The following is a 26,381-nucleotide window of genomic DNA, read 5'->3' as shown; positions in this document are numbered from 1 at the left end:
CAAGTTTCACAACATCTTTCCAACAGGAAGGAGACCAGATTTGCACACAATTTTCAAAAAGTAGCCAAACCAATGTCCTGCACAACCACAACATGATCTCCCAACTCCTATACTCGATACTCTGACCAATAAAGGAAAGCATACCAAACACTCTCTTCACTATTCTATCTAACTGCAACTCTACTTTCAAGGAGCTATGAACCTGCACTCCAAGATCTCATTGCTCAGCAACACTCCTCAGGACCTTACCTTTAAGTGTATAAGTCCTGCTAAGATTTGCTTTCCCAAAATGTAACACCTTGCATTTATCTAAATTAAAATCCATCTGCCACTCATCAGCCCATTGGCCCAGTTGATCAAGATCCCATTGTAACCTGAGGTAATCTTCTTCGTTATCCACTACACTTCCATTTTCGTTGTCATCTGCAAACTTAATAACTGTAGCTCTTATGCTCACATCCAAATCATATATATAAATGATGAAAACTAGTGGACCCAGCACCGGTCCTTGTGGCTCTTCACTGTCACAGGCTTCCAATAAGAAAAGCAACCATCCACCACCACCCTCTGTCTTCCACCTTTGAGCTAGTTCTGTATCCATATCGCTAGTTCTCCCTGTATTCCATGAAATCTAACCTTGCTAATCAGTCTCCCATGGGGAAACTTGCCAAATGCCTTAGTAAAGTCCATTAAGATCATGTCCACTACTCTGTCCTCATCAATCCTCTTTGTTACCACTTCAAAAAGCTCAATCAAGTGCATGAGATATGATTTCCCACACACAAAGGCATGTTGACTATCCCTAATCAATCCTTGCCTTTCCAAACAAGTGTAAATCCTGTCCCTCAGTATTCCCTCCAACAACTTGCCCACCACTGACATCAAGCTCACTGCTCTATAGTTCCCTGGCTTGTCCTTCCCACATTTCTTAAATAGTGGCTCCACGATAGCCAGCCTCCAGTCTTCCAGCACCTCACCAGTGACTATCAATGACACAAATATCTCAGCAATGGTCCCAGCAATCACTTCCCTAGCTTCCTGCAGAGTTCCAGAGTACATCTGATCAGATCTTGAGGATTTATCCACTTTTATGTCTTTCAAGGACATTCAACACTTCCTCTTCTGTAACATGAACATTTTTCAAGATGTCACCATCTATTTCCCTACATTCTATATCTTCCATGTCCTTTTCTACAGTAAATACTGATGCAAAATACTCATTTAGTATCTCCCCCACCTCCTGCGGCTCCACACAAAGGCTGCCTTGCTGATCTTTGAAGGGTCCTGTGCTTTCCCTAGTTACCCTTTTATCCTTAATGTATTTGTAAAAACCCTTTGGATTCTCCTCAATTCTATTTGCCAAAGCTATCTCATGTCCCCCTTTTTCCCTTCTGATTTCCCCCTTAAGTATACTCCTACTGCCTTTATACTCTTCTAAGGATTCACTCAATCTACCCTGTCTATACCTGGCATATTAGATTAGATTAAATTACATACAGTGTGGAAACAGGCCCTTCGGCCCAACAAGTCCACACCAACCCGCCGAAGTGCAACCCTCCCATACCCCACATTTACCCCTGACCTAACACTACGGGCAATTTAGCATGGCCAATTCACCTGAACCTGCACATCGTTGGACTGTGGGAGAAAACCGGAGCACCTGGAGGAAACCCACGCAGTCATGGGGAGAATGTGCAAACTCCACACAGTCAGTCGCCTGAGGCGGGAATTGAACCCGGGTCTCTGGTGCTGTGAGGCAGCAGTGCTAACCACTGTGCCACCGTGCCGCCCATATGTTTCATTCTGTTTCTTAACCAAACCCTCGATTCCTTTAGTCATCCAGCATTCCCTATATCTACCAGCCTTTCCTTTTACCCTAACAGGAATATACTTCCTCCAGATTCTTGTTATCTCATTTCTGATACCTTCCCATTTCCCAGCCGTCCCTTTACCTGCAAACATCTGCACCCAATTAGCTTTTGAAAGTTCTTCCCTAATACAATCAAAATTGGCCTTTCTCCAATTTAGAACTTCAGCTTGTAGTTTGCTCCATCCTTTTCCATTGCTATTTTAAAGCTAATAAAATTATGGTCGTTGGCCCCAAAGTGCTCTCCCACTGACACCTCAGTCATCTGTCCTGCCTTATTTCCCAAGAGTCAGTCAAGTTTTGCACCTTCCCTAGTAGGAACATCCACATACTGAATCAGAAATTGTTCTTGTACACACTTAACAAATTCCTTTTCATCTAAACCTTTAACACTATGTGAGTCCCAGTCTATGTTTGGAAAGTTAAAATCCCCTACCATAACCACTCTATTGTTTTTACAGATGACTGAAAACTCTTTACAAAGTTGTTTCTGAATGTACCTGACAATTAGTGGGTCTATAATACAATCCCAATAAGATGATCATCCCTTTCTTATTTCTCAGTTGCACCCAAGTAACTTCCCTGGATGTATTTCCAGGAATATCCTCCCTAAGTACAGCTGTAATGCTATCCCCAATCAAAAATGCTACTGCCCCTCCTCTCTAGCCTCCTTTTCTATCCTTCCTGTAGCATTTGTATCCTGGAACATGAAGCTGCCAGTCCTGCCTATCTCTGAGCCATGTTTCTGTAATTGCTATGATATCCCAGTCCCATGTTTCTAACCATACCCTGAGTATATCTGCCTTCCCTGTTAGGCCTCTTGTGTTGAAGTAAATGCAGTTTAATTCATCAGTCCTACCTTGTTCTCTGCTTTGTCCCTGCCTGCCCTGTGTGTTTGACTGTACCAGTCTCAACTGTACTAGTGTCAGATTGATCTCTTTCCTCCCTATCTCCTTGGGCACCCCCACCCCACACCCCCACACCCCCCTCCCCACCCCCACCTTACCAGTTTAAATCATTCTCCCTGCCAGCATATTAGCCACCTTCCAATTCAGGTGCAATCCATCCTTCTTGTGCAGGTCACTTTTACTCCAGAAGAGATTCCAATGATCTAAAAATATGAATCCTTCTCCCACACACCAGCTCCTCAGCCATGCATTCATCTGCTCTATGCTCCCATTCCTACAATCACTGGCTCGTAGCACTGTGAACCTGTGAATCCGGATATTACAAATCATTTTCGGGCCAGTTTTAGCGTATTGCATCCATAGGTGTTAGCCAGTTTTGAGAAGATTTGTAGCTCAATTTGAGGTTCTGGATATAGGTTTGCTCACTGAGCTAGAAGGTTCATTTTCAGGCATTTCATCACCATACTAGGTAACATTCTTCAGTGAGTCTCCTGATGAAGCATTGGTGGTACGGCACACTTTCTATTTATATGTTTAGGTTTCCTTGGATCAGTGATATAATTTCCTGTGGCGACATCATTTCCTGTTCTTTATCTCAGGGGGTGGTAAATGGGATCCAAGTCAATGTGTTTGTTGATAGAGATCCGGTTGGAATACCATGCTTCTAGGAATTCTCATACATGTCTCAGTTTGGCTTGTCCTAGGATGGATATGCTGTTTCAATCAAAGTGATGTCCTTCCTCATCTGTATGTAAGGATACTAGTGAGAATGGGTCATGTCTTGAAACACGGTATAGATGTTTTTCCTCTGCTCTTCATAGTTCTTCTGTGCTGCAGTGTGTGTTGGCTCATTGAAACAATGTTCTAATGCAGCTTTGTTTGTGGGTGTTGGGATGATTGTTTCTGTCGTTCAGTACTTGGTCCGTATGTGTTGTTTTCCTGTAGATGCTGGCTTGAAGTTCCTCACTGGCTGTTTGTTCAACTGTTACATCTAAGAATGGCAGTTTGTTGCTGTTCCCTCCTCCAAATAGTGAATTTTATGCCAGTAAGGGTATTATTGATGGGTCTTGAAGGTTTCCTCTAATTTGTTTTGTTTGGTGATGATAAAGGTGTCATCCACGTAGCGGACCCAAAGCTTGAGTTGGACGGTTGGCAGAGGTGTTTGTTCGAGTCTCTGTATGACTGTCTCTGCTAAGAATCCTGATATCAGAGATCCCATGGGTGTTCTGTCAGTTTGTCTGTTGGTTTTGTTGTTGAAGGTGAAGTGGGTGGTAAGGCATAGGTGCACTAGCTTGACAATATTGTCCTTGCTGTTGAAATTGGTGGTGTTTGATGTATGTGTCTTTGGTTGCTCTAATAGTATAGTCAGTGTTTCCTTGGCCAGGTTGATGTTGATAGATGTGAACAGGGCTGTTATGTCAAAGGAGACTATTAGTTCATCCTCTTCTGTCTTGGTGTCTTTGGTGGTTTTCAGGAATTCTTGAGGAGGTGGATGGAGTGATGTCAGTCTTCTACTAAGTGTTTTAGTCTTTGGTGTAGCCAATCTGTACGTTGGTGTTCCAGGTAGTGAGACTATGGCTCTGCGGGGGGGCCCCTGCTTTGTGAATTTTGGGTAATCCATAGAAGCGTGGTGTGTTGGATCTGTATGATTTCATTTTTTGAAAATCAATCTTATTTATTTTTCCTGATTTTTGAAGTTTTTTGAGTAGAGCTGTGATTCAGTTCTCTAGTTGCGGGATCGGGTCTATCGCCACTTGTTGGCAAGTGTTGGTATCTGCAAATAGTGTTTTCGCTTTCTCAATATAGACTCTGATTTAAAATGACTGTCAAGCATCCTTTGTCTGTGGGTACGATAACAATATTTTTATCTTTTTAAAATTTTTCTAGTGCTTTCCTTTCTTGTGTATTGAGTGTGTTTCCTTCCTTTTTCTTGCTTAATGTTGGTTCGACTGTCTGTCTGATGGTTTGCTGGATTTCTTCTGTGAGTTGGTTGTCTTTTAGTGTTGTTTCTAATACTGCTAAGAAATCTTTCTTGTCAGCATCCTGGAAGTTGTAATTTAATCCTTTTAGCAAAACAGCTTTTTCAGTGTCTGTTAAGGGTCGGTTAGATAAGTTTTTTAAATCAATGCTTCTGCATTGTCTGTGTTGTTATTTTGTGTGAGTTTGTCTAGTTTTTTTCTGAAGGCCTGTTTTTTTTTATTTTCTGCGTTTGTTTCTGTCTAATGTCTAGGGCTTGTTGTACTGTGTCTGTCCATTCATGTTCGGTTGCATTAGTGAGTACAGATTTTTGGCGCAACATTTCCTGGTTGTATTTACAGAGTCTGTTGTGGGCATCATTAAGCATTGCTCTAAGCATCCTCAGGCCGTTTTGCTCTGCTATTCTTTTGGCTAGGGGAAGTTTGTATTTAAGACATTTAGGTAGTACCTGTTTCCTTCGGCATTTGTGCAGGAAGTACAGCTGTTTGCAATTGGCGTTCTGTCAGATGGAATTGGTTTCCCATTTTTGGGCCAGTTTTAGCATATTGCACCCATAGGTGTTAATGAGTTTTGAGAAGATTTGTAGCTCAGGTTGAGGTTCTGGATGTAAGTTTGCTTGCTGAGCTGGAAACCATTATGTATATTCAGGGCTGAGATGGACAGAATTTTAGTCAGTAAGGGAATTGAGGGTTACCGTGAAAGCTTATAAGTGAAGTTGAGCATTATCAAATCAACCAAGATCTAATTGAATAGTGAAGCAGGTCTGAACAGTCTGCTTCTGCTCTTAAATCTTGAGGATCAGTTAGGAAGAAGCCCAATGAGACATTGAGACAACATGAATGCCATCAATACATGAAGGTCACCATAGAGAGGAGTAAAAAAAGAAGAGATAAGGCATGGATGAAAAGGAAGGAAAGAGAAATGGCATTGTATATTAGCTTTGTCAAAGAGGAAATTATTGTACCTCTTACTAAAGTGCATCCACTTACTTGAAATGACACTGCAAAAAAGTGGCTGCCCTTGAACTCTGTGATTTAATTAATGAGAAAGGATTAAATAAGGACACAGGGGTATCCACTCATTAATAATTTAGGCAGTTAAGACATGCATTTGGGAAGAGAGAGCTTTCCTGGGTAAATGTTCACAGGGGTTAACAATGAGGTCTGTACACATTTATAATTGGTTTTAAACATTTTACATATTTTGATGTATTGTACATGGTCACTTAAATTATTATTTTTTAATTGTTTGGAAGCAATTCTACACTGACAATTTTAAGAATGTATATATTAATATATTCAACCATACATATGTAATGAAAATCAGCACTCATCTGAAATTTTTCAATATTTAATATTGTTCTCAAGCATATCCATTTCATTTTTACATGCGCTGAAGGTTGTTTGTCTGCCTTTGGCATGTAAATAATTGGGATTTTTAAAATCCTCTTGTAAAGATCGCTCTTATTAAATTTCTAAGAAAGAGGCTCAATATTCTTTATTGCAATTATTATGTGAATTTGTCAAACATTTGCTTGTAACTTGCATGCAAAATTGTTCAAATGCCTAAAATCAGTTACGAGAATACAGAAGTCAATGCCTTCCCTATACGTCAATACAAAAGAATATGCATTTAAATTCACTACAACTTCATTCTTTTCTTTTTTTTTGCAACTTCATTATTTTAAGATTCATTAGAACGAATAAGTTACAGTGAATTTAATCCTGGTCGTGGTGGCAGCTCTATTGCAATCATTACAGAAGTGTGACAAATTGATTTCTTTTGAGTTTTACCAAGTTGTACCTGGTATTGACTTATTTAATTGGCCACTTTATGTAAGGAATTAAAATCAACTTCATTGCCACAAATTATGCTCTGGATTAACTTGATGTAATATTTCATCAACTAATCATTTATCTCCAGATATCTTGGTGGAAGAAGGACATAATTCAAGTATAAATTGAGTTCAAGTGCCAGCAGTTTTCCAGCAGAAAATTATTGCTTCAAGAAAACCATTTGTTTGCGGTCATTTTGAACACTGAGCTTCATTGACATGCTGCTGATTCAACTCCGAATTGAACATCAGGATTACCAGTCCACTGGGATTCAGATGCATGTGAAACAGGGGTGCGGGAGAGTTTGAGGAGGGGATATAGGCAAGGTTTGAGGAGATGCAATGAGGGATTTTAGGTGGAGAGAGTGTTTTTAGGAAGAGGGGGAAATTTTGGGGAATATTCACATATAGAATGGTAATCATGTGGTGAGACAGAGTGATTCAGGTGTGGAGACTGTTTAGACTTTCTTCAGCCTAAAAGGTACCTCCTGATTCTTTTGGTCCAATAACAATTAACAATGAGCTTCCCTAAATATCTCTTCAACTTCCTGATATAACTTTTTTTTAACCTTACACGGTAACAAAGCCATGGCATAGATTCTGTGTCCAAAATTCCTGTCTCTAACTAGATTTGCACCATTGTCACCCCTCTCCACTCCCAGCATGTACAAAATAGGACCCAGCACTATGCATGAGAATCTTAGCTTCCAGAGGCATCCATTTAAATGGGAAACAACAGGATCCAAGTGACACTTCCCATTGGATAATTGGCACAATCATTACAACTGTCCATCTGCCCAGTTTCCAGCAGACTGTGCTAACATCAATTTCATATAATAGATTTTTTTTTGAGAAGCTGCTTCTTTCTGAGTTGCTTACTTCAATTCTTTAAGCTCAGTTTAGTATATTCTGGACTTTACACATCTACAACTTAGAACTTGGTCATTGCTGCAGCTATTTCATGGGCACAGAAAAAGAGCAAAAACATTAATTTCACTGTCCTGTGTCTCATCCGCAAGGTGCTGAAGTGTATTTAATGTCAATGTCACATGTTCCTGTCAATTATTTAAAACTTGTATTCATTACATTACTTTCAAAAGGCATTAAACAATAACTGTTCAGATCTGTTTTGATTGTATAGTGTGAGGAATTTATTGACGTGAACTCAAGATGTCTGCCTACAGTGTGTGTGTGTGTGTGTGAGTGTGCCTCATGTTACAGGTCACTTGGCTACGGCTGACTAAGATAAACATGCACATGATTGCTTTTCAATCCAAATATCTTCTTTGAATACAAAAACAAATGATGACATGCATTGTGATGAGTATTTTTAGTTACCAACTGTATGAGTTCTGTTCTCATGCACTTGCAACTATTTGCTATTTCATTTGGTCTTTCTGTTTTGTCCACAAACTTAGACATATGGCACACATAAGCTTTTGTTTTTGTGCCTTGTGATATACACATGCGGATTGTTGACATTTTTTCTATCATCGATCTGCTTGTTGGAAGGATGTGTTATCTGGTTCATTTTCAAAATCCACACTGACTGTGCTTTGTGCTTTAGTTGTATTTGTTGTGCCTGAAAAGGCACTCTCTTTATTTTGTGACTTCAGCCGTGCTTTCTCACATAACACTCCTATTTCTGGCACCATCTTTTGGGAGTGCAATACAGCTGTACATTAATATGAGGACTTTGTTGAAGAGAATTCATGGACTTGAATCTGTTCTTTTTAACTAAGTCAGAGTTGCATTAAGGTTTTTTTTGAGGGATGTCCATGTGATACCTATTTAGCTTCATTAACTACTTATCCTGCCTCATTTGTCATCCCTCACATCCTATTGCAACCTCATTTTACTAAGTTATCCCCAACCCACCCCCTGCCCATCTTGAGTTTCATTCAGATAAAAGTGAGGTGCTGCACTTTGGCAAGGCAAATCTTAGCAGGACTTATACACTTAATGGTCAGGTCTTGAGGAGTGTTACTGAACAAAGAGATCGTGAAGTGCAGGTTCATAGCTCCTTGAAAGTGGAATCACAAGTAGATAGGGTAATGAAGGCGGCATTTGGTATGCTTTCCTTTATTGGTCAGATCATGGAATGTCGGAGCTCAGAGGTCATGTTGTGGCTCTACAGGATACTATTGGAATATTGCGTACAATTCTGGTCTCCTTCCTATCAGAAGGATGTTTTGAAACTTGAAAGGGTTCACAAAAGATTCACAAGGATGTTGCCAGAGTTGGAGGATTTCAACTAAAGGGAGAGGCTGAATAGGCTGCAACTGTTTTCCTTGGAGCGTTGGAGGCTAAGGGGTGACCTTATAGAGGTTTATAAAATCATGAGGAAATGTATAGGGTAAATAGACAAGGTCTTTTCCCTGGGCTGGGGGGATCTAGAACTAGAGGGCATAGGTTTAGAGTGAGAGGGGAACATTCAAAATCGACCTAAGGGACAACTTTTTCATGCAGAGAGTGATGCTTGCATAGAATAAGCCAGATGAAGTGGTGGAGGCTGGTATAATTACAACATTTAGCATGCATCTGGATGAGTATATGATGAGGAAGGGTTTAGAATGATATGGGCCAAGTGCTGACAAATGGGACTAGATTAGTTTATACTATCTGGTTGGCATGGATGTGTTGGACGGGAAGGGTCTGTTTACATGCTGTCCATCTCTATGCCTCTATGGTGGGTAAGTTCAACGAGGATTCTGAGGAACAGGATTTATATGTATTTGTAAAGGCAAGGACTGATAATGATAGTCAATGTGGGAAATGAGGTCTAACTTGAAATCTAACTTGATGAGTTTTTGAAGAGGTGGCAAAGAAGATTGATCAAGGCAGAGTGGTAGACTTTGTCTATATGGGCTTCAGCAAAGCATTCAAGGTTCTGCATGGTAGACTGGGATCCAGGGGGAGCTAGCCAATTGGATAGAAAATTAGCTTGAAGGTTCAAGACAGAAGGTGTCGATGAAGGATTGCTCTTTGGACTAGAGGCCTGTGACCAGCAGATTGTCGCAAGGATCAGTGCTGGGTCCACAGCTTTTCATCATTTATATACATGGTTAGTTAGTTTACAGTTGACTCCCAGATATGTGGGGAAATGGGCAGTGGAGAAAGTTATCTTAGAATACAATGGGACCTTGATCACATGTGCCAAAGGGCTAAGGAGTGGAATTTCCTTTGGATAAATGTGAGGTATTTTGGTAAGGCAAACTGAGGTAGGACTTATACACTTAATGCAAGGGCCCTGAGGAATGTTGCCAGCCAAAGAGACCTCAGGGTGCAGGTGCATAGTTTCTTGACAGTGGAGTCACAGGTAGACAGAGTGGTGAAGAAGGTGTTTGACACACTTGCCTTCAGTAGTCAGAATATTGAGTATAGGACTTGTGATGTCATGCTGCAGCTAAACAAGACATGGGCGAGGCCACCTTTAGAATACTACATACATTCTGGTTGCCCATCTATAGGAAGTATGTTGTTAAACTTGAGGGGTGCAGAAAAGATTTACAAGGATGTTGCTAGGACTGAAGGATTTAAGTCATAGGGACAGGCTGAATAGGATGACACTTTGTTTTCCTAGAGCGTCTGAATTTAGGGGTAACATTATGGAGATTTTTAAAATCGTGGCGGGCATGGACCAAGAGCCAAGGTTTTTTTCCTTGGGTGGGGGAGTCCAGAACTAGAGGTCACAGGTTTCAGGTGAGAGGGGAAAGCTTTAAAAAGGACCTGAGGGAGTAACTTTTTCATGCAGAGATTGGTGAATGTGTAGAATGAGCTATCAGAAGAAGTGGTGGAGGTCGGTACAATTACAACATTTAAAAGTCATTTGGATAGGAAGAGTTTAGAGGGATATGGATAAATGCAGGCAACTGGGACTGGATCACATTGAGATGTCTGCTCGGTGAGATATGTTGGACCAAAGAGTCTATCCCCATGTTGTGTGACTGGCAGTGAAGGCCATAAAACCAGGCTATCCTCTCTGCACAGCCTATCCCTTACTTGGGATATCCCCTCACCTGCACCAAAACTAACAACTATGTGCCCACTTCATTTTTAAAATGTTTGCTTCTCTAATTCCACCCCCTGACAGGGCAGAAATACTCAAAGATACATAGTGGGATGCCCAACATTTGGAAGTTCACCCGTATACAGAGAGCATCCTAACTCTGATCATTCCCAAATTCCTGGCCTGGAATAGGAGGTTGCCCTTGACTTGCCTTGTCAGGGCTGCCTGATAGAAGACTATCCCCCTCGACTTGGCTGAGGCCTGCTGACAGCCATAACATATTTTACTTCTTTGTGCCTGCACAAAATGGCAAGGCTATATTGAAGTAATAGGAAGCTGGTATATCTGCCTATGGGGGCAAAGTGCAAAAAAGCAAGGCAGCCATGCTGGTGTCTCAAGATAGGCTCAGTCGGTAATTACTGAAACAGCAAGCAAAGAGCCCAGAGATGTGGCCTAATGCAGTCCATTAACTGAGTGCATCCCTGAGCACAGTGCCTTGCTGCAGAATTACAATTACAATTGCTGGTGCAACACTGAAGCACAGAAGTGTCCTGCAAATGAATTAGAGACATGCTATGAACATTCTTTGAGGCTGGCATGTACCAGATGCCAATTTCTGAGGACATCGAATGTGTGCATGGTCAGTGACCATGAAGCATGCCTTGAGATGTTGGTGCCCAGCATTCAACATGGAGGTAATTCAGAGCAAGTGGTGAGTTGAAGTCATCAGCTCCTACTCTGATTTCCCTGAGTTTTTTCAACATCTGGCTTTTCACCACATTTGGTGAGATTGGAAGATAAATTTTAAGGAGGGGAGTTGATGATGGCCCAAGGTATTTAACAGCAATAATCCCCCTTAGTTGACCAATTACCATGTCACTTGTAAAACATATAAAAGGTAGAGCAAGTTGCACCTGATGCCAACTGGCCTTACCGGACTTCTCAAACCATTCTACTACAAATCTCAGCACAGTCGACATTGCTCAGACCCCTATAAAATTCTGACCAAACTGTCAGCCTACAGTGTGAGTGCCTCATGATTGCAGTTACCTTCTATGATGGACCAGAATGGACATTTGTACATGATTGTATTTCAGTCCGAACAAGGTCTTTCCTATTTATGTATAGATATTGAAGAAAATAGAAAGCTCGATTGAAAGACCATATTGTTGCATGAACCAAATGAAATACTGAAGTTTTACAGCTTTGCTTTCTTTAACAATTTGGGCATTTTGAGATCAGTTGTTATGAAGGATGCTGAAGAGGTATTGAATCTTTTTGATTCAATTTTGTAGATGTTTCAATGCCCTCAACTAGCTGCTGGTTAAAAATAACTCATGGAGTGCCTCCAAAATGGATTTGATTTCTCTTTTATAATCTCTTCTCCATGTGGAGCTGCAGAGACCAAACGTCTTGAGTCACTTGAAAGGTAAGGTTTATATGAAATACAGCAGGTGTACAACAAAATTGTCAACCAGTCAGTGTTTATTTTATAATCTGACAAGCTTTATATCATTCCAGAACACTGTGTCCCATTAGTCCTTACTATAGAGCAGCATTTCAATCCAACATCCTTTTTCAACAATGGCAGGAGGTTCTGATAATTAGTAGCAGGAGTATTTGGGATTGAGATGGCAGCTCGTCCTTGTTACCAATGTTAAAAAGAAACTAGCAACTCAGTCTGCGGGAGGTGATTGTAATGTGATAGCTTGCTGTGAGGTAGTTTATCTATCATGGGGAGTTTAGTAGTCCTTAAAAGTCTTTCTGCCCAGGGGTCTTGTTGAGATAGGGACACTACCACTGAGCCAGAAAACTTGTCCTAACTGCTAGGAAGGTGTGTCATGACACATCTGAAAAGGTTGATTCCAAAAACCTAAATCCTCATTGATTAATCCAGACAATTTTAATTGATCTGTGTACTGTACTAATTAGATATAGAAAACTAATGTACACATTCTGCATTTTAACACCCACATATTTTTTATAAACTGGAGCACTGTTTATTTTGCCTGCACCTTTCCATAATAAATTTAGTTGTGATGTTCCAAATTGGAGATAACTTACTCAACTAGTTTTTTTGGATGTTACTAACAATTCTCAGTTTTTGAAACTGAAATGTTGACTAATTATTAAGCTTCATTATATCTTCTAATTGTAGAGGCATAACCACACCAGGTGTATCTACAGAGTGGTCATTGACTACAAATGTTTAAAACTTGTTTGTTTACAGTTCCATTTTTAGGTTTTGAGAATTTTTAACTTTGAAAATAATCACAGCAAAATTTTTGTTTTTAATAAGATAAAAGGTTAGTTTATTACACATGATTGCTGGAGTAAAAATCTGATAGAGGCAAAAAGATTAAAATTATGTATGGATGAACCATAGCTTTAAAGGTGGAAGTAAAATCAGACTGTTATTCTTGCAGGCCTGACTTGCTTTCAGATTTTTCTTTGCAATGTGAAGGAGGGCAGCATGGTGTCTCACAGCACCAGGGACCCGGGTTTGATTCCCACCTTGGGTGACTGTCTGTCTGTGTGGAGTTTGCACATTCTCCCTGGGTCTACGTTGGTGTGCTCTGGTTTCCTCCCACAATCCAAAGATGTGCTGGTCAGATGAATTGACTATGTTAAATGTGGGCAGCACGGTGGCACAGTGGTTAGCACTGCTGCCTCACAGCGCCATGAGACCCGGGTTCAATTCCCGACTCAGGCGACTGACTGTGTGGAGTTTGCACATTCTCCCCGTGTCTGCGTGGGTTTCCTCCGGGTGCTCCGGTTTCCTCCCACAGTCCAAAGATGTGCAGGTCAGGTGAATTGGCCATGCTAAATTGCCAGTAGTGTTAGGTAAGGGGTAAATGTCGGGGAGTGGGTGGGTTTCGCTTCGGCGGGTCAGTGTGGACTTGTTGGGCCGAAGGGCCTGTTTCCACACTGTAAGTAATCTAATCTAATCTAAATTACCCATAATGTTAGGTACATTAGTCAGTGGTAAAGGTAGGAGAATGGGTCTGGGTGGATTACTCTTTGGACTTGTTAGGCCAAAACCCCTGTTGCCATACTGTAGGGAATCTAATCTTAAGATCAGAATTCAGCAGCAACAATGTATTCGGTTGTCCATCAGGTGAAGGTTTTTCACACAGTTAGACTGAATGTGGGCGGAAGACTTCTTTACTTCATATTTTTATGGGTCTGCAATTTAAACTTGTACCAGTGCGTGAAATGACTCCACACAGACTAGTATCCTGTCACCAAGTCACTCAGTCCTTGACACTGATTCAGCTCCCTCAAAACCAGCTCACAGAGTGAACATATCCTCTGACATTCCTGTTTATATCTGTCAGCCAGACTAAGACTTCTTAGAGTTCTACTTAGACAAACGTTTCACACCTTCTTTTGTGAAAACTCAAAAGCTAAAGTGCCTGTCTCAAAACTGTTGCATCATGTTTCCACATTAAATAATAGGTCTATCATTTGCCTTTTAATTGAGTTATGACATTTTTCTTTCAACCATTGGTTTGTATGGTTCTAATTTTCAAATTGTGGTGTGCGTGAATGCCTCCAGAGAGCCATTTTCAAGCATATTCTCTTCATCCTTGCAAATGTTTATTGAATTGTGAAAAGTTATCTTGTGATTTTCTGTCAGAGTTAAGTAGATGTCACTGCTGGGAGCCATTTTGCAGGGCCATGTCTATTTAAAAAAAGAGATCAGCCTCCTTTGCAAAATATGGACAGAAATTTCCCAGCTCCATCGGCATGGCATTGATAAGAAAATTGTTTGAAATCAGCAGTGAGCTGATTCTAACATTGAGAATTGAAGGTCCCATTTTCCAAAACAAGAATTGAATGATGCAAGAAGATTCTGGCTGGAGAGAAGTTAGGCTAATTTGCATGCATTAACATGCATTAATATCTTGTTATTATATAAAGTTGTTTCATTTTGTGTGCCATTCCCCAACTGTCAAGCAGAAACCAGATAGCAACAATTCCCATGTGGAAGTCAAAGGCAACCTAGTGACTCTCGCTTGCCACTTGCCCCAGCTCCTCTCCATCAGCCATCAACATCTCATGGTATATTTGATAGACAATAACTGTGTGCACCCTACATCAATAAACATTGGGTAAATACCAACTTTCAGACACACTGAATATGCTTCTGCACTTCAATGCTCTTCGTTGAAGCGCATCAGCGCTTTTCATTTTAATGCTGCTACCAGGACACTTTGTACATTGGAACAAAAACCCATCTTGTGGGCATGACTAGGGTATATCTCAGGACTCCTGAACTGCTTTCTTATTGCTTTACATGACTTAAAATATTTGGAAAGACAAGGATTGATTAGGGATAATCAACATTGCTTTGTGCATGGGAAATTGTGTCTCATGAACTTGATTTGAGTTTTTGGAAGAAGTGATGAAGACTGATGAAGGCACAGTGGTAGATGTTGTCTATATGGACACCTGCAAAGCATTTAACAAGGTTCTGCATGGTTGACTTGTTAGCAAAGTTAGGTCACATGCAATTCAGGGAGAGTTAGACATTTGGATACAAAATTGGCTCAAAGGTAGGAGACAGACATGGTGATAGATGGGTTGCTTTTCAGACTGGAACCCTGAGACCAGAAAGCAATGATTAGTAAGTTTGCAGATGATATAAAAATTGATGGTGTAGTGGACAGTGCAGAAGGTTATCTCCGAGTACAACAGGATCTTGATCAGATGGGCCAAGGAGTGGCAGATAGAGTTAATTTAGATAAATGTGAGCTGTTGTATTTTGGAAAGGCAAATGAGGCAGCACTTATGCACATAATGGTAGGGTCATGGGAAGTGTTGCCAAACAAAGACATTTGGGTGCACGTTCATAGTTCTTTGAATGTAGAGTTGCAGGTAGACAAGGTAATGAAGAAGGCATTTGATTTGCTTGTCTTTATGTATCAGTGCAATGAATAAAGAAGTTAGGCGGTCATGTTGCAGCTGAACAGGATATTGGTTAGGCCACTATTGGAATACTGCATCCAATTCTAGTACCTCTGCTATAGGAAAGATGTTTAATTTGAAACATCAGAATAAATTTACAAGGATGTTGTCGTGGTTGGAGAGTTTAAGTTGTAAGGTGAGGCTAAATAGGTTGAGGCTATTTTCCCTGTAACATCATAGTTGAGACATGACCTTAGAGAGGTTTATAAAATTATGAGAGGCTAATTTGGGATAAATAGTCAAGGTATTTTCCCCAGAGTAGAGGGCACATGTTTAAGGTGAGAGGGGAAAGATTTAATGATGACCCTGAATCTATTGCTGATTATCGTAAAAACTCATCTGGTTCATGAATGTCCTTTAGGGAAGGAAACTGCTATCCTTACCTGGTCTGGCCTACATGTAATTCCAGATGCACAGTAATGTTGTTGACTTTAGCCAATTGGGGCTGGGCAATAAATGCTGTCCTGGCCAGCAATGCCATTATCCTGTGAATTAATAAAAAAAAATCACAAGTCTAGTTAAGACCAATTTAGGATTTTGAACATCACGCGAATGTTTTTGTTTCGAGATATGTGGAATTCAATGAAGCTGATTTTGTATTGCTGTCCCGATGTCATAACATAATGTAAGCCATTCATGTCACTTGCAAATAATTGCAGTAATGCAATAAACCTCATTGCTTACTGAAGGCTCTTCTAGTTTGATCAAAATGGTAGTTATCCTCCTCTGTGCTGTAGCATTTTGGGCTTGAAAGCCCCCACAGACACAATACCAGGAGTAGCAGTGTGGAAATGAAATAGTGGGCCTTGTCACAGTCTACTGAGCAGTGGTGACAAGTAGTGCCAACTAAGTAAAAATAGTTTTCAGGCCTTCAAGAGTTTTTTTTAAATTTAAATAAACCTATGCTTACCCAGACTTCAAGAGAAACAGATATTGTGGAGGGCAACAAATTTTACAAATCATGTGCTAACACTCAAGAGAAAAGAATACTTCAGAGAAGGGCCGAAGTATTTTGGATTTTAACAGAAAGCATACAAGAACAAAAGAAATTTGCAATCTGATGGTGTTAATACATGTTGTATTTGGAGAAGGTGGTCTGTGGGAACAGTCCTAAATCTGAGGTGAGCTGGCCAAATATTGTGGATTGCAGAGTTATGAGGGAAAAAAGAAACCTTGTTGCAAGAGGGAACCCATACACTGTGCAATATAACAAGCTGAAAGGGCAATCATTCTTTAAAAAGACCTTGCTGTTCTGATTAAATGTTGCTCCCTTAGCACACAAATACCATAAGTGATGGATGGAAGAAAAAATAAAACTAAAAGGGTTATATGAAAAAAACCTCTATATTCAGCAGTAGAGAGTCAGGAATTCATTATCCTGGCCATACATTTTGGCATGTGAAAATTTTTATATCAATAAATATTTCTCAAATATTCTGTTCGACACAAATTAGAGCAGAGGAGAAAGTGAGGACTGCAGGTGTTGGAGATCAGAGTCGAGAGTGCGGTGCTAGAAAAGTACGGCAGGTCAGGCAGCATCCGAGGAGCAGGAGAGTCGATGTTTCAGGCTTATGCACTTAATCAGAAACAGTTGTTACCACAATATTATCAGATAGCGAACGCTGTTCGACGTTTTCCAATCAATCTGTTCAGCAATGTTCTTGTACACGTTCTGGAGTAGATGGGATTTGAATACAGGCTCTCCTAGGTCAGAGGGAGGGATGCTACCACTGCACCATAAGAACACTCAAACCTTGTTTGATAAAACATTGTTTGTGTGCATCAGAAGTTCAAATACATGGTCTGGAGGCATTGCACTTAATATTTCAGTTGTATTACAAGCAACTCTCCAACATAGAAGATACAAAATTCTAGAAAACCTACATGTACTTGACCACCAAGAAAGTTGACTCAAGAGTAGAAGGACATTGATTAACTTTGATCTCCACAAGGTGGTAGAAAGTGCAGAATAAAAGATAACAATTAGCTGGTACAAAAGTTTGCTGAATACCTTAAGCTCATGCTGGTGCTTAAATAAGAAAAATATCTCCGAAGGTTAGTCACCATGGAATAAATATTTATTTGATAAAGCAATAAGGTGGAAAACTGTGCCAAGTAAAAGCAAAGAGGCAGTAACTGAACTGTCTATACCACTCAAGGGCCTGTATGGTGATAGAAAATGGAAGCATCTGCAAGTGGATTGAATCACATGGCTGCACAACACAGTGAACAAATAGTGACTCCAAATTCAAATTTGCTGTTAGAGTTTATGTGATTGGAAAAGGACAATGTCAAATAAAATTTCTGACCTCCCTACATTCCAATGATGAATCCCCTTTAACAATAAAGGGTATCACAAAACAGTGCAACTTTGGGTTTACGGAAGTGAACTATTTGGTTAAACCAATAATTCAATCACTGAGAGGGATGGAGAATGTCAAAATATTTAAGTTGAAACCATAAGTCTTTCTACCTCAATACGCGTAAAAGGAGAAAAATGAGTTCACGGTGTGGAATGTACAAATCCACAGGGGAAACCACTAAGAAGGGAGAGCCATACTACAAAAATAAAGTTACTAGTTATAGTAGGCACACACTGACAGTTATCAAAATTAGTCATAAATCACAAAATATCTCCATGAACTAAATAGAAGTGATTAATAGACTCTCCGGTAAGAGAGAACTACAGACCTTAGGTATCAGAAATCAACTAACTTCTGCCCAACAAACTATGATTTTTCCAATTCCAATGATAAAATATTCTGGGGGAATAGTGAATCCTCCAGGTTGTTTGAACTAGCATAGTCAAAAATGGGATGGTATTCGCATAACTGTCCCAGCAAATATATAGTAAAGGTAAAATCACCATAGCTTTACCAGACCATAGGGCTGCTCTCTGTTGGAGAGAGAAGACTGATGGTGGTTCTGATCTGAGGGTCACCACAGCTCAGGCAAGGCGGTTAAGAAGGAAAGTCCAACCTGGTTACCTCAGCTGTTACAGGAACTGAACCCATGCTGTTATAGCCATTCTACATCACAAACCAGTCATCCACCCTACAGATTTAACTGATACTTTAGAAAATGTAAGATAATAAAATCTTGGGTGTGGGTGTTTGAGGAGATGTACATTGGTCTGAAAGGGTTAATGCTTCAGTGAGTGCTGTAAGCAACATTCGATGTCATGAGGGTGTGTGCAATGAGTTTAAAACTTGTAGGTGACAATCTGAGGGATCATGGTGCTCCTAACAGACATTGTACTAAAGGAGACCACATTCATGTTATCTGCAAATTTTATGCAATAATAATGAACACTACCTTCATGTAAATTATCATATAGGTTTTTATAGTTAGACTAGAACTGTTTTTCTCCTTATCCACACTGTACTGCTTCAGGTTTGAAGGAAACCACAAATGCACCAGCAATCATCCATTGCGAAAGTGACTAAAGAGCCTCATACCTGTTGCAACTTTGGGACAACTGACTCCCTTGCAGATTGTGCACAGAAAAATCATTGCTAAGAATTAGAAAAAGTAAATTATTTATCATAATCATTACTGCTTCAAGACCAGAAATTCCACTGTCTCCCACGCCAACCCCACCTTTACTAACTGAGAATTCCAGAGACCAGCCATCCCTTTGATCTTCAACACATGTGAAGACCACCTCCAGCAAAGGCACACTCACTCTCTCTCCAAAACCCCTGAAGACCCAACACTATTCCCAAGGACTCCAACCCTTCATGCAATTCGTGACAATATTCTTCACCTCCCTAACAGTAATCTGGAGGTCAGCAGTCTTCCTATGTAATTACTTAACCTGGGAGTTGAAGCATTAATCTCTCTGTTTCTACTATCATATCACATAAATTATCATGAGGTTAAGATCCCAAATCAATAGTTCATCAAATTCTTCAAGTGGGTACATATTGTTGACACTGTGTGAATATAAAGAATCTAAAAATAAGTGCACCTCAGTATATATGAAGTTCAATTTTGCCAAGGATTGCCTTTTCTGCAGTTCCCTCACTTCTCCAAAGGTGTATGTTAAAATCTGCATAAGTCATGCACAAGAATTACATCAGACCAAAACTTACCAAGTATAGTATGCATTACTGTATGGGCTGAATGGGCTTTCATGGTCTATCCTTTGAGCAAAGTAATTGGACAACCCCAAACAAGAAGTGCCCACACCCTTGACTGAAACCTGTAAATCTCCATGAGTTTGTTACAGCTAATGCCAAGCCTGGCCATTAAGGATTCAGGACTGACTGTTCCCTACTTCCCAGACCACAGAGGCGCATACTTCCTAACGACGTTTGACACAACTGGATGTCTGAACAAGCCCATGCACTGATCTCAGAGACAATCCTTGATTTATTGTGCCAGAAAACCCCTGATTAACAGGTGCCTCTGTGGACTTCAGTGAGCATTACTCCCCTGAGACTTTGAGACATTGCTGCTTGCTTGTTGTTCATGCATTGTGTTTGCCACCTTAGCTGCTGGCACATGGTGCAGGTGGAAGATTGACATTGCAATGTACCATACAGCAAGATGTCATCCCCTTGACTGCAGACTGCTGAACAGCAAGGCAAGCTGCCTGGCTCTGTGACTGCACTAAGGGATAAAATGAAGCAGCAGCGCTGAGTTAATGTGAGGAGAGCATGTAAGCAGCCTGGAGGTGAAGCCTGGTACAATCACTAAGTTATGTACATGTACCTCTGCACAAAGTGTCCTTGCAGCAGCACTTCAATATTGGTTGACGAGGCCCAAATTACAGCTTTACAGTACTGTCACATGTCACATGTCAGATGTCCATGGACAAGGAGCAAACGCGACTGGTGCCCTGGAGTCAGTCCTGATATGTTGTTGCTAGGTGACAGCATTTGTGCTTCAGGGGAGCAAGTTGTGAGCTGTAGTCACCCTCTCTGACTTTCATGTCAGAATTGTTGATGACTCGTTTCCACACAGCGGGTGGTAGGATAGGAAGCTGCATATTAATGAGCCTCATAACAAACAATAATCAGATGGCCAGTTTTCAAGTTTGTTAATGCAGTAATTCAAAGCGAGAATTTTCAGCATCATTTATGGGGCAAGATTCATCTGGTAGGTCACAATTTCTACTTTCTACATTTATGACTGCAAATGGGAGGCTTTTGAAATAAAAATCCAGGTTCTGTATTCTTCATTCGAACTTTGACATGGTAATTATAATTCCTCTGTCCAGACTGGGCCCAGTTCATTTCTTTTCATAGCAGGAGTCCTGATTTTCAACAAGTCTGTCAATAGCACTATTATGAGGTCCATAGGTGGTAAATGATAATTTGGGAAAGTGCTTCAGTAAATTTGGACGAGAAATGAAATGAGTCGTAAACATTTTCTGCATATCTACAGCATAATATGAATGTAAACAAATATTTCCTGTGGGAAATGGGTTAAATTCAGCACTTTTTTATAATTGCAAATGGAAATATTTGCATCTGTTTTGGTAATAACTTCTTAGGTTAATCCTGCTTGTTGTAAAATTGTAATATAATTGTGATGCTAGGAGGAGAATTGAGAGAAAGTGAAGCAACAAATACTTGCATTTAAATTGCACCCAACCTTATTTCTCAGGCATTTGTTGATAGCATGCCAAGACTCATTGTGTGGGGCAGAAACGCAGCATTTTTCACACAGCAAAATCCAGCCAACAAAAATAAGATAAATGACCACTTAATTTATTTCTCATATTGTAGAAACAAGGAAACATAGAAACATAGAAAACAGGTGCAGGAGCAGGCCATTTGGCCCTTCGAGGCTGCATCTCCATTCAATACGATGATGGCTGATCATGCAATCTCAGTATCCCACTCTTGTTCTCTCTCCATGGCCCTTCATCCCTTTCACCTCAAGGGTCACAAACAGCTCCCTGTTGAATATATTTAACAAACTGGCCCCAACAGCTTTCTGTAGTAGAGAACTTCACTGATTCAGCTCTTTCTAAGTGAAGAAATTCTTCTTCATCTCAATCCTGAATGGCTTACTCCTTATTCTTAGTCTGTGACCCTTTGTTCTGGACTTCAACATCAGAGACATTCTTCCCGCATCTGACCAGTTCCATCAGGATTTTATATGTTTCTCTGAGATCCTCCCTCATTCTTTTAAATTCCAATGAGGACAAGTCTAGTCGCCCCAGTCTTTCTTCATATGTCAGTTCTGTCATCCCAGGAATCAGTCTGGTGAACCTTTGCTGGACTCCCTCGACAGTAAGACTATACTTCCACAGACAGGAGGCCAAAACTGCACACAATACTCAAGCTGTGACCTCACCAAGGCTCTGTATAACTGCAGCAAGACATTTTTACTTCAGTACTTAAATCCTCTCACTACGAAGGCCAGCATGGCATTAGCTTTCCTTACTGCCTGCTGCACCTGCATACCAACCCTCAACAATTGTTTCACCATAACACTTGGGTTTCATTGGCACCTCATCTTTTCCAAAACTGCCATCATTCACCTGCCTTCCTGTTTTTGCCACCAAAGAGGATAACCTCATATTTATCCATGTTATATTACATTTGCCAAGTATTCACCCTCTCAGCCAAAATATCCTGCAGCCTCTTAGCATCCTGCATCCTCCTCACAGCACACACTGCCACTCAGCTTAGTGTCATCGGAAAATTTGGAGATGTTGCATTAAATTACTTTGTCCAAATTATTCAAGTATAATGTGAACAGCTAAAGTCCCCGCACTGAACCCTGCAGTACCCTGTTCATCATTGCCTGCTGCTTTGTAAAATCAACTGGGTTCCTCTTCATTAACTCCATAGTGAAAATATAGGTAGCTCTTAGAATCTACCATGTCAAATCATTCAAAATTTTAGATACTTTGAGATTGTTCCTGATTTTTCTAACCTCAACTAACATGGGCACAATTTACTCATTCTTTCATCATATGTTAAATGTCTCACCTTTAGGAATCAACATTCACCGGACAGCGTCCAAAGCAATTACATCTTTCATTAGATAGGGAGACAGAATTGTCCACAGTTCTGTAAGACTATTCTCCTAAATCAAAGTGACAAGCACTTGGCAAAGGCATCATGGTTGCTAAGGTGTCAATTTTTGCTTGGTACCTCCTCCTCTGGAAACCAAAGATTTCATGGGAAGCCAATGTGGGATGACTTCCATGCAAATAGAAGTTTCCCACTTCACCACTGTCAAAATGCTTGCAGCCTTGGTAAATAGTCATCAATTACCTCTTTAATTGTACAACTGGGCAGCTCACCTAATGGGAAGGCAAACATTGCCTCTTCTGTGCGGGGAATATGGTCCATCCTGCAGCAATATGTCAGGAAGAAATCTGACATGGTTCCCAGGGATTTTACTAGGCCCCCGTCTCTTAGGAGAAAGTGAGGACTGCAGATGTTGGAGATCAGAGTCAAAAGGTGAGGTGCTGGAAAAGCCCAGTAGGTCAGGCAGCATCCGCGGAGCAAGAGAACCAATGTTTCAGGCATAAGCCCTTCATCAGGAATGTGTGGGAGGAAAAGGTGGCTGAGAGATAAATGGGGGATAGGAAGGGGGCTGCATGGGACTAGGGGGAAGGTAGCTGGGAAGGTGAAAGATAGATGCAGGTAAGGGATGATGGTGATAGGTCGGAGCAGAGGGTGGAGTAGATAGATGGAGCAGGAAGGAAGATGGACAGGTGGGACAGTTCAAGATGGCAGTGCTGAATGGCAGGATTGGATCTGGGATGAGATGATGCAGGAGAGATGAGGAAACTGGTGAAATCGATGTTGATGCCATGTGGTTGGAGGGTCCCTGTCTCCTAACCTTTTACCCTGAGGTCGGTAAAATCATAATGGGTTATAGAGTCATATAGCATAGAAACAGACCTTTCAGCCCATCATGCCAATGCTGACAACAAACAGTAAACTAGACGAATCCCATTTACCTGCACTTGGTCCACAGCCTATGCTGAACTGGCATTTTAAGCACTCATCCAGATGCTTCCTAAATTCTGCAAGTATACTTGCCTCCATCACCTTTTCAGTAGTATACTTCATACTTCTAACATCTTCAGAGTGAAAACATTTTTTTTCTCAGATATCTTCTAAACCACTTACTCCTCACTTTAAACTTTTGCCCTCTGGTCGTGGACACATTTTCCATAGGACAGAGGTTCTCATGATCTAGCCAGTCTATGATTCTCATAATTTTGTATGCCTCAATCAGATCTCTCCTCAGCCTCTTCTGCTCCAAGGAAAACAAATGCAGCCTATTTAGTCTCTCCTCATACCTGAAACTCTTCATCCCAGCCAATATCCTCTGCAATCTCTCCAGTGCAAACACATCCTTCTGATAGTGCGAGGACCAGAGCTGCACACAGTATTCCACCTGTGACCTAGCCAACTCTCTGCAAAGTTTGCTCTCCATGCCCCTTGCTATTGAAGGCAATCATCCCATGTGCTTTCTTTCCCACCTTGTCTATCTGTGCTGACCCCTTCAGGGATCTATTGACTTGTACACCAAGGTTCCTTTGTTCCTCAGTACTCCCTAAGGACCTATCATATCTTTTCCTTATTAGACCTCCCAAAACGCATCACCTCACACTTGTCAGACTTAAATTTCATCTGCTCCATCTAATTTACTAATTGATTAATGTCAGACTGTAGCCTGAGACCATCCTCCTGACTACCACATTGTTAATGTACATAGCAAGTGCCCCAGCGATGAACCCTTTAGTACACCAATTACAAAAACAATCCTTCAACATCACACATGGGCTCTTACCTTTTGGACTTGTCTTCCATGTGGGACCTTGTTAAAGTCCTCACTGAATTCCATGTAAACCATATCAACATCACTACCCTCATTCATATATAGTGTATGCCCAGTAAAGCATCTATTATCTCCTTCTCATTAATCTCACCATAAAGTCATACACAACTGAACACAGATGAGAAGTATTCATTTAAGACATCAGCCACATCAACTGGCCTCACACACATCAACTGGCCTCCCTTTGGTCTTTAATAGGCCCTAATCTTTCCCTAGTAATCATTTTACTCTTCATCTGCTTATAAATTACTCTGGGGCTTACCTTGATCTCATCTGCTAAAAATAATTTGTGGCCTCTTTTGCCCCCTTATTTCCTATTAAAGCAATCTCTGACATTTTCTATACTTGTGAAGGGCCTCCTCTGTTTTTAATGCACTATACCTGACATATGTTTCCTTCTTTCTCTTTATCAAATTCTCAACATCCCCTAACATCCAAGGTTCCCCAGACTTGCTTTTCTTGTTGTTAAGAAGAATACACTGATCCTGAAAGCTCACTGTACTACTTTTTAAACCCTCTGACTTTCCAAATATAAATTTACCTGCAAATATGTGCTCTCGGTCTGTTTGCTAGATCATGTCTCATGATATTGAAATCAGCCTTCCACCAAGTTAACTTCTGCAATATCTTTAACTGTTTTCATAATGACTTTGAGACTTAGAGAGTTATGGTCACTATTCCCAAAATGTTCTCCCGCTAAAACTTCAACCACTTAGACCAGCTTTATTTCCTAGGATAGGTCTAACACACTCTCAGCTCTAATAGGGCTATCTACATACTGGCAGAAATGCTGTCCTGGATACTCTTTAAAAATTTCACCCCATCCAATCCTTTCACACTAAAGCAATTCCTTTTAATGTTAGCAATGCTGAAGTCCACTATAACTATAACCCTGTTTCTTTCACACCTTTCTGTGATTTGCCCATATATCTGCTTCTCTATCTCTGATTGTTGGGAGGCCTACAGTATGATCCTAGCAAGGTATTAACCGCCTTTTTATTTCTAAGCTGTACCAATGCTGCATTGAAGTCATTTGAAGTCTTGACAAAGGGCTTTTACCCAAAATATTGACTTTCCTGCTCCTCAGGTGCTGTCTGACCTGCTGTGTTCTTCCAGCTTTCCATCTATCACTCTGACATGCAACATCTGCAGTCCAGAATGTCTCCTGGCCTCAACGGAAAACCCTTTGAGGACATTCTCCCTCATTACTGCAGTAAGGTTTCGTTTATCAATAAAGCGATGACCCGACCCACTTACTTACCCCCTACGTTGCCTGAAACTTCAATACCCTGGAATACTGAGCTGCCGGTCCTGTCCTTCCTTTAACCATGTCTCTGAGAACGCAACAACTTTATATTCTCATGTGCTGATCAAGGTTTAAAGTTAATCCACCTCACAAGTCAAGCTCCTTACAGTAAAATAGACAAATTTAGCTTTCTAGACCTCTCATGTCCCTGATCCTGCCTCTGTCTTCTCTGCCTATTGGACTGTCATAACATTCCTTCTCTATCTGATTGGACCTTGCTCCTGATTTTACATCTACTCTGTGCCCTTCCCCCCACTTAATCAGTTTAAATACTCTTCAACATCACAAGCAAACCTGCCAGCAAGGATATTGGACCCATTTTTGTTCAGGTAAAACCTGTCCAGCTTGCATAGCTCTTACCTACCACAGAAGCTGTCTCAGTGACCCAACAATCTAAAGGCCTCCCTCCTCCATCAACTCTTTTGCCATGTATTCATCTGACCTATTTTCCTATTCCTATACTCAATAGTGTGACCTAGGTCATGTCTCTGGAATGTGGATTTGTACCTTTATTCCTTTCTAATTTTATTTGCCTTCTACTTTTCACATCATTACTTACACTGTAAGTTGTGTACCTTTACATAGATTTCAAAATAAAAAAAATTCTGAGCATTATAACTTTTATGGCAGGTAGTAAAAGCAAGTATATTCTCTGGTCAGCCAGACCATGATGTAGTTTCATATGCTGT

This window comes from Chiloscyllium plagiosum, unplaced genomic scaffold (genome assembly GCF_037043375.1).
Source record: "Chiloscyllium plagiosum isolate Xiang-an unplaced genomic scaffold, Cpla_swu_hap1 HiC_scaffold_12, whole genome shotgun sequence".
Taxonomy (NCBI): domain Eukaryota; kingdom Metazoa; phylum Chordata; class Chondrichthyes; order Orectolobiformes; family Hemiscylliidae; genus Chiloscyllium; species Chiloscyllium plagiosum.
The sequence above is the reverse complement of the archived record's forward strand: the minus strand, read 5'-3'. Positions refer to the sequence as shown.